The sequence below is a fragment of the Podarcis vaucheri genome, assembly GCF_965113315.1.
Source record: "Podarcis vaucheri genome assembly, chromosome: 3".
NCBI lineage: Eukaryota > Metazoa > Chordata > Lepidosauria > Squamata > Lacertidae > Podarcis > Podarcis vaucheri.
In genome coordinates this window covers 73,793,306-73,803,970 of record NC_138761.1, presented here as the reverse complement: position 1 = coordinate 73,803,970, position 10,665 = coordinate 73,793,306, and the positions used below count along the sequence as shown (strand labels likewise).

At 43.2% G+C, this 10,665-nt stretch overlaps 1 long non-coding RNA gene across 1 annotated transcript; it reads left to right on the top strand.

Annotated features, from left to right (window-relative positions):
• Window positions 1-2,535: 2,535 nt before the first annotated feature.
• On the top strand, window positions 2,536-9,301 carry LOC309529091. Its single transcript, XR_014218069.1, has 2 exons — window positions 2,536-4,816; window positions 5,862-9,301. It is a non-coding gene; the product is annotated as an uncharacterized lncRNA (long non-coding RNA).
• The last annotated feature ends 1,364 nt before the right edge of the window (window positions 9,302-10,665 follow it).

Sequence of the window (10,665 nt, the reverse complement as noted above, 5' to 3'; positions counted from 1 at the left end):
TTGGGATGGGTTAATGGAGTGTATGAAATAGCAATTGTTTTTACTTTGCAAGGACATCAGTAACACTGAAACATTTATAACTAATGCTAAACATCCTCTCCCTGCTCCTCTGCAATATGCAAACTTAAAACCTCACTGTAGTCAGTTACAAAATTCCCTTGGTGATCAGGCCAAGATGTAAGCATGTCTCTGTCAGTTCAATCCTATGCATATTTACTTGGAAGTAATCGCAGTAGCACCATTAGCCATTATCAGCAGGCCTATGGAAAGAAATCCCCCATCTTCCATCTGGCTAAGTTCCCTGGCACAGGATGTTTCCAATAAAATCCTTCCTCCCTTGTTAGAGAGGAAAAGCCAGGGTTAACCTGCCTGAGTTTTATCAACTGCATGATGCTGTCACTTCTCCAGAATCCAGTTTGGTGGCACAACTACAAAATCCATAGTTATGAGTCAATGGTTATTAATGTGGAAGTGTTAGTCGCTAATAGACTAGCAGTGCAACCCTTAACACATCTACTTAGAAGTCCTATTGAATTCAATGGAGCTTACTCCCAGGTAAGTGGGGATAGGATTGCAGCCTTAGGTAGGAATAAGGAACGAGGTCCCTGGTTTGGATTTCACCAGACCATAAGCAAACTTAGTGTCATACATGTAGACTAAAAAGGTGAGGTATAGCATCTGATTTCTTGTATACAAATAATACTATCTCAGTTTCAGCCTATCATCTGTGATACGGTGTTAGAGTAACTGAACCAATTTGCACTGTTGTGGCGAGGATTACCACAAGATATAGGTGAAACTGTTTGAACACTCAAAGCAATAAAGGGGGGATCCAATTTTGGGAAATGGCAACAACTGGTTGTCTTAACCTTGCTTGTCCTCCAGGCAGTCATGCTTGGCTCTCCCTACCTGCCCACCTGTCATCACTGAACCTGCCTAATGGTTGCCCAATCATTCTTAAAAGTCTGGAATGTTTTAGGGAAAGTCTTTCATCCCTGAATTCAACACACTGCAGTGCTTAATTCATATCAATCCTCATTACCTTCAGAAATGGAAATCTAATTTTAGATTACATTTCTTTTGGGTGACTTTCCACCAGCCCTGCCTCTTTCCTTGGAAGATATTGATTGACCTACATTATAGGGGAGGCTGCAAACCTTTTCCTCTGCTACCTTTTAAAGACACATGGAATGGTTGGCCTAGAAGTCACAGTCAGAAGCATTACACACTTTGAAATAACCTAAACAAGGACTTAATGGACATTGGGTAATGGGAATCATGCAAGTCTCCTGAACCTTTTATACCACCGTGGGACAAAGCTTTTTAGCCAGGTTTAGAAATATATTCTTTCCGTCAGAGTTTTAAATTCCAGATGAACCAGTATTCAACAAATATGTTTTTCAGTTGCATTCAGTGGTGGCTGGGGCCCATTGGAAGTGGTGGGGCAGAAAGCAGGGAAGCCAGGGTTAGGTGGAGCAGATGCTGTGACAGATGAAACTGACTCCTCATAGTTTTGTCCCCATCCTCCTCCTTGTTGGGTTCTCAAAGGGTAAACTGAGATGAAGGAGGAGGAAGCTGCCAGCCAGGGCCACAACATGGGATGGTTCTAAGTAAGGCAGCAGGCAGGTGGCTGCTGACCCAGCTTCCTGGGGCAGTGCCCCATTTGCCCTATTGGATCAACCTCCACTGGCTGCATTAATGTGGTTATGGAACCTCTAACTATGCATCTAAGCACACAGGGATAAGTCCTACTAAGTCATACTCCGAGTAGACCCATTGAAATAAATGGCATGCCTAACAAGTCGTTTGGTTTCCATGGGTCTAGCTGGATACAGCCCACCATTATGCTATTTACAATTGGTATATTAATACTTTGGCTTTATAAGAGAGGCAAACATTTCCCAATGCTCTGTGGTTTAACCCACAGCACCACCCGCGTCCCTTATTTCTCAATGCACCAAATACGAAATCATCATCATCATTTTGTTTATATGCCGCCTTTCCACAGTTAAAGCAATGCTCAAGGCGGCTTACAATATGAAAAGATTTACATAATTACAAACATAGCAAAGTAGTCACAAAAATAAAGAAAACACATAAAAAACTACATAACCAAACTGAACAAATTCCACGTAAAAATAAAGCTACAAAAAATTAATCAGTAACACCAACAAAAACTCCCCCCCCCCAAAATACCCCAGTCCAAATCAAAGTCTGTTGGCCCCACTTGGTCTACTGGCAACCATTTTTGCAATCCTTTTCATTTTAAGCATGTGCACAATTAGGATGTTGGTAGTAACCTCTGATTAGCCTCAAGCCTCCCACTGTGACCCACACTATGTATGAAATAAAATTAATTCTTTAAGCTTCAGGCTGTTTGCAGGCATATGGGGTTTGGGAATATACTTTAGGCCTAAAGCCTACATAGACAAAGAGTGTATGAAGCTATTCCACATCATGGCAGCTGTCACTACCTGGTTCAGTTGATCTCCACCCCATCCAAAACATTACTATTGTCCCAAATCCCTGGCCTACCTGGCAGCAAGTCAGTATGCCAAGTCCAAAGTCCGAGGTTCAATCTACACAAGCGAAGTCCAAAGACACAGTACAGGGTCAAAACAAGTAGCCAAGTCTGGAGTCCAGCAGTCAGGATACAGCTCAGAGTCAAACCCAAAGCACAGTCCAGGAGCATACAAGCCAAGGTCCATCGACATGGGCAGCTGAGAAGACACAGCTCCTCAGCTCTGCTTCCCTTTTGTACTTTGCTGATTGCAGCTGAGCTTGATGAGGCAGGTGACTCTCACCTGTTCCAGTCCTGCTCCAGCTGAGGAATCAAATATCTCCTTCCAGAGCTAGGGAGCTGGGCTGTGGGCCTAGCCTCCTAGAACACCCCTCCCACTGCTCCCTAACTTCAGAGCCCACCGTGTTCATGGGGATAGCTGCTCCTCTGGCTCTGGTGATGGGCCCTGCTGTTCTGGTTTCTGTGCAGTGACCCCCAACCCCTTGCCATCCTCTGTCACCCTGTACTTCTCCACCCCCTGCTTGCCCCGGTGTGGCCCAGTCCCAGCTACACCCCTCACTGGGATCCTTTTCCTCTTCCACATCATCCTGCCAGTTCATGACAACTATAAAGAATAGCAGAGAAGGAACAGGATGCCAGATGAACAATTGTCATCCCCCCCTTTAATCACAGTGCTATGATGTAGGAATGCAGGAGTTGGTGAATTATGACACAACAGAAATGCTAACACTTAAGACAAAAGCCACAGAACTGCAGCTGCAGCATATGAGAAGAAACCACAGTGCTTCTTTTAAACAGTGGGGAAAGACAGAAAAAGAAACATTTCTGTGGCACCATTTACAACAATGTAAGGAGGTCAGTGTTGTTATCTTCATGTTGCAGGTCAGAGGCCGAGAAAGGGGGAAGTTCACCTAAAGCCACCTACTGAATTTCCAGCAGCAGTGACATTTGAACTGGAGCTTATGATTAGTCTGGTTCAAAGCTTTGCCTCTTTGCAGCTCTTCCCTAAGAATGCAAAATTCTGCCAAAGCTGTGAAATGTGATTTAAGAAGTGAAGAGGGAGGGAGGAATGTGTGCACCTCTAGCAAAACAGGCAAGCAGCACGGATGCCTTTATTGGACGAAAATGAAGATCAGTGAGGTCAAAGGGCCATTTTATCACATCGCAGTTGTCTTTTTACAATTATGGGGAAGGTGAGAAGCTGAGTTGCACAGGTGCTGCATCCAGATGATTGCTTCAGATACACTCCTTTTTATTCTTCGAATTCTTGCCAGAGTTCATGATCCCACAATGCATTTCTTTCTCCACCTAACTACTTACTAAACCACCTTAAATTGTTCCAAATGAGACCGTGAACTCTGGAGAGGTGGATATTCCCGCCCCCTGCCAACCATAAGAAATGTCTCAGTTGATACAGTTAATTCCACATGAGTTTGTCCCCTCAGAAAAGAGGGGGAGGAATTGCTATGTGGTACTGATATTTATTGTTCTTCAGCAATGTTAAAATCTTTTGGCAATAATCAAGCTCACAGGGGGAAGGGAAAGCCTGTAGTTAATTATTAAAACGCTGTCTTAGTTATTGCAGCATGTCAGAAACCACTGGATTTTCAGAGTTGGGAAACTTAATTCCTCTAAAACAGAATACATAGAGTGCTAGAAAAAAAATCAGTATAATATTTAGTTTGTTTGCAAAACAGGTGGGCTGCTAAACATCAGAATAGCCAATTGGTGTACAAAAAAAGTAATCATATAAGGCAATAACAGCATTAGAAACATAATAAAACAAATTTCTGACATTTTTGCAATGCTGGATGTAGACAAATTAACAATAGTAGACTAGAAAAGCCTGAGTAAAGCGTGGGGGGGGGGGAGAGAGAAGAGATTTTCAGCAAACATGAAAAGACCAGAAATCATAGGAACATGGAATATTTTGAGCGGGAGGGGGCTTGAGAAAACTGGAATTCTAACTGAATATACATTAACTCAGGGGTGGGGAATCTTTTTGGCCCAGCTGACCAATCTTTATCTTCCCCTACAAGCACTGGCCAACTTTGACAAGTGGGAGGGGCAACCCTCCCATCAATCATCTGATGACTGAATTGGTCCACATGGGGAGTTAATCCCTGTTTTCTGTGCAGAAAAGTTGTACAAGAAGCCAATCCAGCTACTCCACACCTACTGTTACACAGATCATCAGGTATGGAGCAGATGAGTGTGACTTGGGGAAAATTCCAGTGGGAGACCTGGCAGGCCAAATTGGGCCCACAAGCCAGAGGTTCCTCCATCTCTGCCTTAGTCATCATCATCATCATCCTTTTATTCGACCGTCAGTCAGAAAAAAGTGCATTTGTCAATACACAGTTAAAACATCCAAGAAGATTTTAGAACTTGGCCAACACTAAAATGGGCTAAACAGATAGCCCCATATCAATACAGTCAGTTATAGTCTTGCGGCGCTTAAAAGCTAAAAAAAGAAATTTGGCCACCAAGGAAGGTATAGCTCTAGCGACATTATTCAGCAAGTGTAAAACCTGGTTTTCTCCTGGTAGGGAGCTAAATTGACATAGGAGTGGGTCTATAAAATTTTGTCTAAGCTCTGCATAAGAAGGGCAAGTCAAGAGAATGTGTTCAGTGGACTCAACCACACCCATGGCACAATGACAGATTCTCTGGGCGTTTGGTACTCCCCTGTACCTTCCCCACAATATCGCAGAGTCAAGGACATTTAATCTAGCCGCTGTAAGAAGTCTGCGGTATTCCACATAGTGGATTTCTGCAAGGTAGGGGGCTGGTATGGTACGATAGATCTGGTCCCCTAGGAACATCCCTGGTTTTACCTGGGCTATGTCCTCTTGTCTGGCAATGTCACTCATTCTCCGGGAGATCACAGCTCTAGCTTGATTGTATGTCATAGACTCAAAGTAAAGATGAGACAATCCGCAGGATTGAACCTCGTTAGTGACCTCCCTTTCCCACGATGATTGGAAATCGTCCCTCAATATCAAAGGGGCAATACCCACTGGTTTAAAACAAAGCTTGAACCATAGCCAGAGCTTCGTCTTCAAGGCCACATACCATAGAGCTTGCCAGCCGACCTCTAATCTCATAACCGCACCCGCTACCAAGGGGGGAATCCTAAGGATGGCTCTAAGGAATCGCGTTTGGATAGAATCCAGTTTCAAAAAGTCCCTACGGGAGCCTAAAGAGATGCCCACCAAAAGAAGGGGGAGGACTTTCATTTGAAAGAGTCTCAAGGCTATCTTCACTGATTGAGCCTGATTCTTAGCATATAGAGATCTAATCTGGATGGCTGCTTTAGATGCATTAGTTGGTGCCTTAGTCAAATACAACCCTCCGGGTTTTTTTCTTTGTATACCCAGGAAAGCTTTGCGCCATTGAATCAACCCAGGTCATATTTCTTCACATCACTGCAAGGTGGCTGCAGACCTGAGAGTGCCAGATGGCTCAATGAAGCAACTGGAAGTATAAGGGAAAGTTTGAAGGCATAAAGTTTAATCATAATTTTAATTTTTTAATAGTGTTTTTTCACCCACTGTGTTAACACTTATGACTAGACAGGAACCGTAAAAAGAGAGGATAAAGACTTTTAATCCTTCATATTCTATCCGTCTATTGTTTAAATGAGACAAGTCAATTCAATTGTTCAGGTGCCACTCTTGAAAACGAAAGGCTTTAGTAGTGATTCAAGGCTGAATCACTGGTGCATATTGCATCAAAACGGCCTTAGTTCAGTGCTTAGTAGGTAAGAGTATAATAAGAGGGCTTTTTTATCACAGCATTTCCCATTAGCACATCTTGCTCCAGCAGAGGTTTTCAGCGGTATAACAAATGTTTCCGTCTGGGGTTCAACACAGGGCGCAGGAGAATAAGGGCAGGCAGATCTAGAAAGCTGATTCTCCTCCCAAACTGATGGACAGTCATAGCAGAGTGTCATTTTCAAGCAAAGAAGCTTCTGTTCTAGATCAGGCCAAGGAACCATCTAGTCCAGCATCCCATTTCCCCCAGTGGGCATCCTTCCCCCTACCCCTTAATGTACACAGAATCATAGAATCATATTTGTTTTTCTGATGCTAGGTGTTTTCTCCCTATGTATTGTTTGTGGTTGATAGGAAATTTCTACAAGGTATTTAGTGTGGTTGTTTTATGATGGGTGTCTTAACATAGTAGTTGTGCACCCCCCCCCCCTGGGCTCCACTAAGGGACAGAGGCATGATGATGATATCAATATCAGAATGGTAAGGAACCTTTACTTAAGTGGAGTCTCTGACATGTAGTGCTTGTCTTCTGTTTTGGTTGATAACATACAGGCTGAAGTATTTTAATCAACAGCATCTAGAGCCGCTTGTCAAAACTGTCTGGAAATTTCCAACTTTTACAGAATGCAGCCATCAGGTTGTTAACTGCCATGAATATATCACTCCAGTATTACAAGATCTTTCTGCGTCTTTCGTTATGGGCTCTGTTCAAAGTGCTGGTTTTGACCTTTGAAAGTTTAAATGGCCTGGGGACAGGCTGCCTTCTGCTGCATAAGCCTACTTGTCAGCTGTGGTCATATTCAGATGCCCACTCTGGCTGCCCTTGCTATCAGGAGACACCTGCTGAATTTGAACTTATCAAGCCAGTTGATTGATTTTGTTTAGGTTTGAATTGAGGCAATGGTTTCCTGGCCCACTACAGGAGCTAACTAACTCCCCAATGCTATGATAGTTTTGTTATTATCGCTGCTGTTGGGAACTGTCACTTTGCTTATCTTAAGACTGCATACACACCATGTATTTGACACAACCCACTCCCACAATCCTAAGAACTATAGTTTACCTCTCAAACATCTACAGTTCTCAGCACCCGTAGCAAACTACAGTTGCCAGGATTATTTGGGGGGAAGCCATATGTAGCTACAATATTTACCTGGAATTGTCACAAGTAGTGCTTATTGCGTTTGGTTTCCATTTGGCCCCATTGCTTGCCATTTTCTCCCTGCACACCAGGGATGGGGAACCTGATGTTGTCAGTCTTAGCAGGATCAAATGTTATGGATGATGAGAGCTGAGGTCCAGCAACATTTGGAGGGTGACAGATGCTCCTTCCATGCTCTATTCCTGTTATACACTTACCTACCAGTTGACAATAACATTTGCATTTGATGAAGTGGACTTTAGTCCACAAAGGCTTGTGCCATAATATACATGCTAGTTTTTAAGGTGCCAAAAGCCTTAACAATTTTTAAAATCACTGTCAGTATCATTATTTCATTTGCTCCAAGGAGCTCAAAGTGGTATACATAGTTCTTGCCCTCTCCACTTTATCATTTCAACAACCCTCTGAGGTAGGGCTAGGTAGAGATAATTCTCTCCTGAAATAGGTTGACCTGGCACCCTCACCCTTATCCTTCTGGCACCTGGTAAAATCCATTCTGCTTCTTTGGCTTTTAATAGTATTTAAGGCCCTTCTATCTGGTTTGTACCTGCAGTCTTTGTTTGCTCTCTGCTTTTCCTCCCGCTGTTTTAATAGTTTAGCAATGGATGCTCTACTTTTATGACGTATTCTGTAATGTTCACTTGCCGTTGTTTTGGAAGCCACCTTCAGGGCTGTTTAAACTCACATTCTGTTATCTGCCTGTTCTGAAACATTGGTAGCTATGCCCAAAGTCCCCACCCCCCACCCCTAACATTTGCAGCTGGAAAGATTTTTAATTTTGAATGCAAAGGCTCAGAGCAACCTTATTTTCTCGCCCATTTGCATCACATCTAACGATTAAATATTGACATGGCTGCCTTCGGAAGCATGTTTCACTCCCTGAGGCTAAATATCAAAGGCTATTCTTGTATCAGGCCAGCAATTAGTCTCAACTGTATAAAAAGGAGAAAAATAATATTGAGTAGATACTGCCAGAGGGAACTCTATTTCTAAGTCATTTATTATCGTTCTTTTTTGCACCTACTTCCTGTTATTATTACTGATAATTTCCAGCATTTTACTACTATAGAGTGTATGGGATTAACAGAATGCCACCTTTTCCAGGCCAGTAACACTATTAAATAGCACTAGAGATAAGGTAAATGTAGCAACCAGGGGGCTGAAAGGCACTCTCCCAATGCTGTACTCTGGACTTGGTCCTGAATGTAGGGTTGGAACCACTGTAATACAGTGTCCCCAATTCCCAAACCCTGGAGCCAGTCTAGGAGGATACCATGGGTGATGGTATCAAATGCCAATGAGAGATTGAGGAGGAGCATGGTTGCACTCCCTGCTGTCTGAAAAGGTCATCCATCAGGGCAACCAAGGTTGACTCAGTTCTGTGGCCAGGCCTGAACCTAGATTGGAATGGATCTAAATAATCTGTGTTGGAGGACACAGAATGGTTGCAGATGATGCTATAGCATCACCCTGGAGGAAAACAGATTGGTATCTGAAGGAATAACAAATAATGGGTTTCCTTCATAGTAAGAAAGCCTCTTCTCTCATATTTCTTACTGCTTTTCATTTGAAAAGTAAATTAAGTTAGAGAAAGCATTGTAAATTCCTTTCTTTGTGTTGATTTTGACCTTACAACTCTGTTTCAGCCCTGCAATCCAGGATTACTAAGAGACTTTTTCCAAAACATGGTGGACAGAGGGATTCAACTGCGTAATCCAGTGGTTTTCAACCAGTGTTTGAAAAGGGGTGAGAGGCTGCTGGCTCTGCAAGCAAGGGGTGACATAACTGGGCTCCTGAGCCCCACAGGGGTGCCGCAGAAAGAATGTCAAGGGAGCCATGGACCCAAAAAGGTTGAAAACTTCTGGCCTAATCTACAAAAAGTACTGCTTAAATTAACTTTACAATCCGAGCTTGCCTCTCCTGTTGTTTGGCAAAAAATGCAAAGCTGAGAGCCGAATATGAATATGTTCTCTTCCTTTTGTGGGATGCAAGAAAAGCTTGTCTCTATTCCCTTCCTAAATGAATCTTTCGGTGTGCCTAACAAGCCTTGCCAATTTTGCCCCCTGGAGGCGGAACCCCATCTGCTAAACCAGAGACTACTAATTCAAAGTGTTAGCTCTCATCTCACATGAAATTTTAATGGAAGTTAAACTGGAATCTCTTCTCTGTCCCTGAACACCGACCGATCAACTTCCTTGATTGTGCTCTAAGAATATCAATATTCAGTGGTGCAAAGAAAGACTTTCCAAGAGTTGGGGCTATCAAGGTGTCTCCTAAAGTGTTGTTAGTTCATATGTTCTGAAACAATTGGCCTCTGATTTGTATTTGTCAGAGTCAAGCAGTGTGATTTTAGGCATGTCTGCTCATAAGTGAACCTGAGTTCAGTGGGCCGTACTGATACATGTGCATAGAACTGCAGCCTGATTGGCTGACAGCAAGAACGTGGTCCCTGATGTGATACCCTCCAGATGTTGCTGGACTACAACTCCCATCAGCCCTGACAACTACCTGTGCTGGCTGCGGTGATGGGAGTTGGTGTCCAACAACACCTGGAGGGCCAGAGGTTTCCCATTTCTAGCTTGGAAGAAGGGTGAGATGAAAATGTGACTTAATATAGAAATTGTCTTTTTTAGCAGCGCCTATTCTCTGAGGAACAGCATTTGCTCTTGCATTCAGGTGAGCATATTGCATTCCTGCTGATTTCCCAAATGCTCCCCCTTTCATCTCTCTGAAAGAGATCTGAAGGCAAAATTGAACTGGAAACATGGAACAATATTCTTCTCCCTGGAAACGTACAGAAGATAACCAAATGACAGCGACAGAAGCCAGGAATGCAAATAATACATGTGATATATATCCCAAAGAGAAGCACTTTGAAATCCCAGTTGGTTTCCACAGCAATGCTTATAGGCTCCTCTAGACAGCCAATTTATTGAGCGATTCATCCTGATTTGCTTTCACAATCCTTGTGCAGACGGTGGATTATGGAGCATTTGTTCCAATTCCCTGGTATGAGCTTGAATCACTCCCACAAAATACTGTCTGGGGGTGACCTAACCTTCCCCTGAAATCTTTAGGACTTGATACTTTTCTTAGATGTGTAAGATTTATAAATGATTTATAAAGGAAACCTACAGTTTGGGAAGAGGGATGTGGGTGGCGCTGTGGTCTAAACCACTGAGCCTTGGGCATGCCGATCAGAAAGT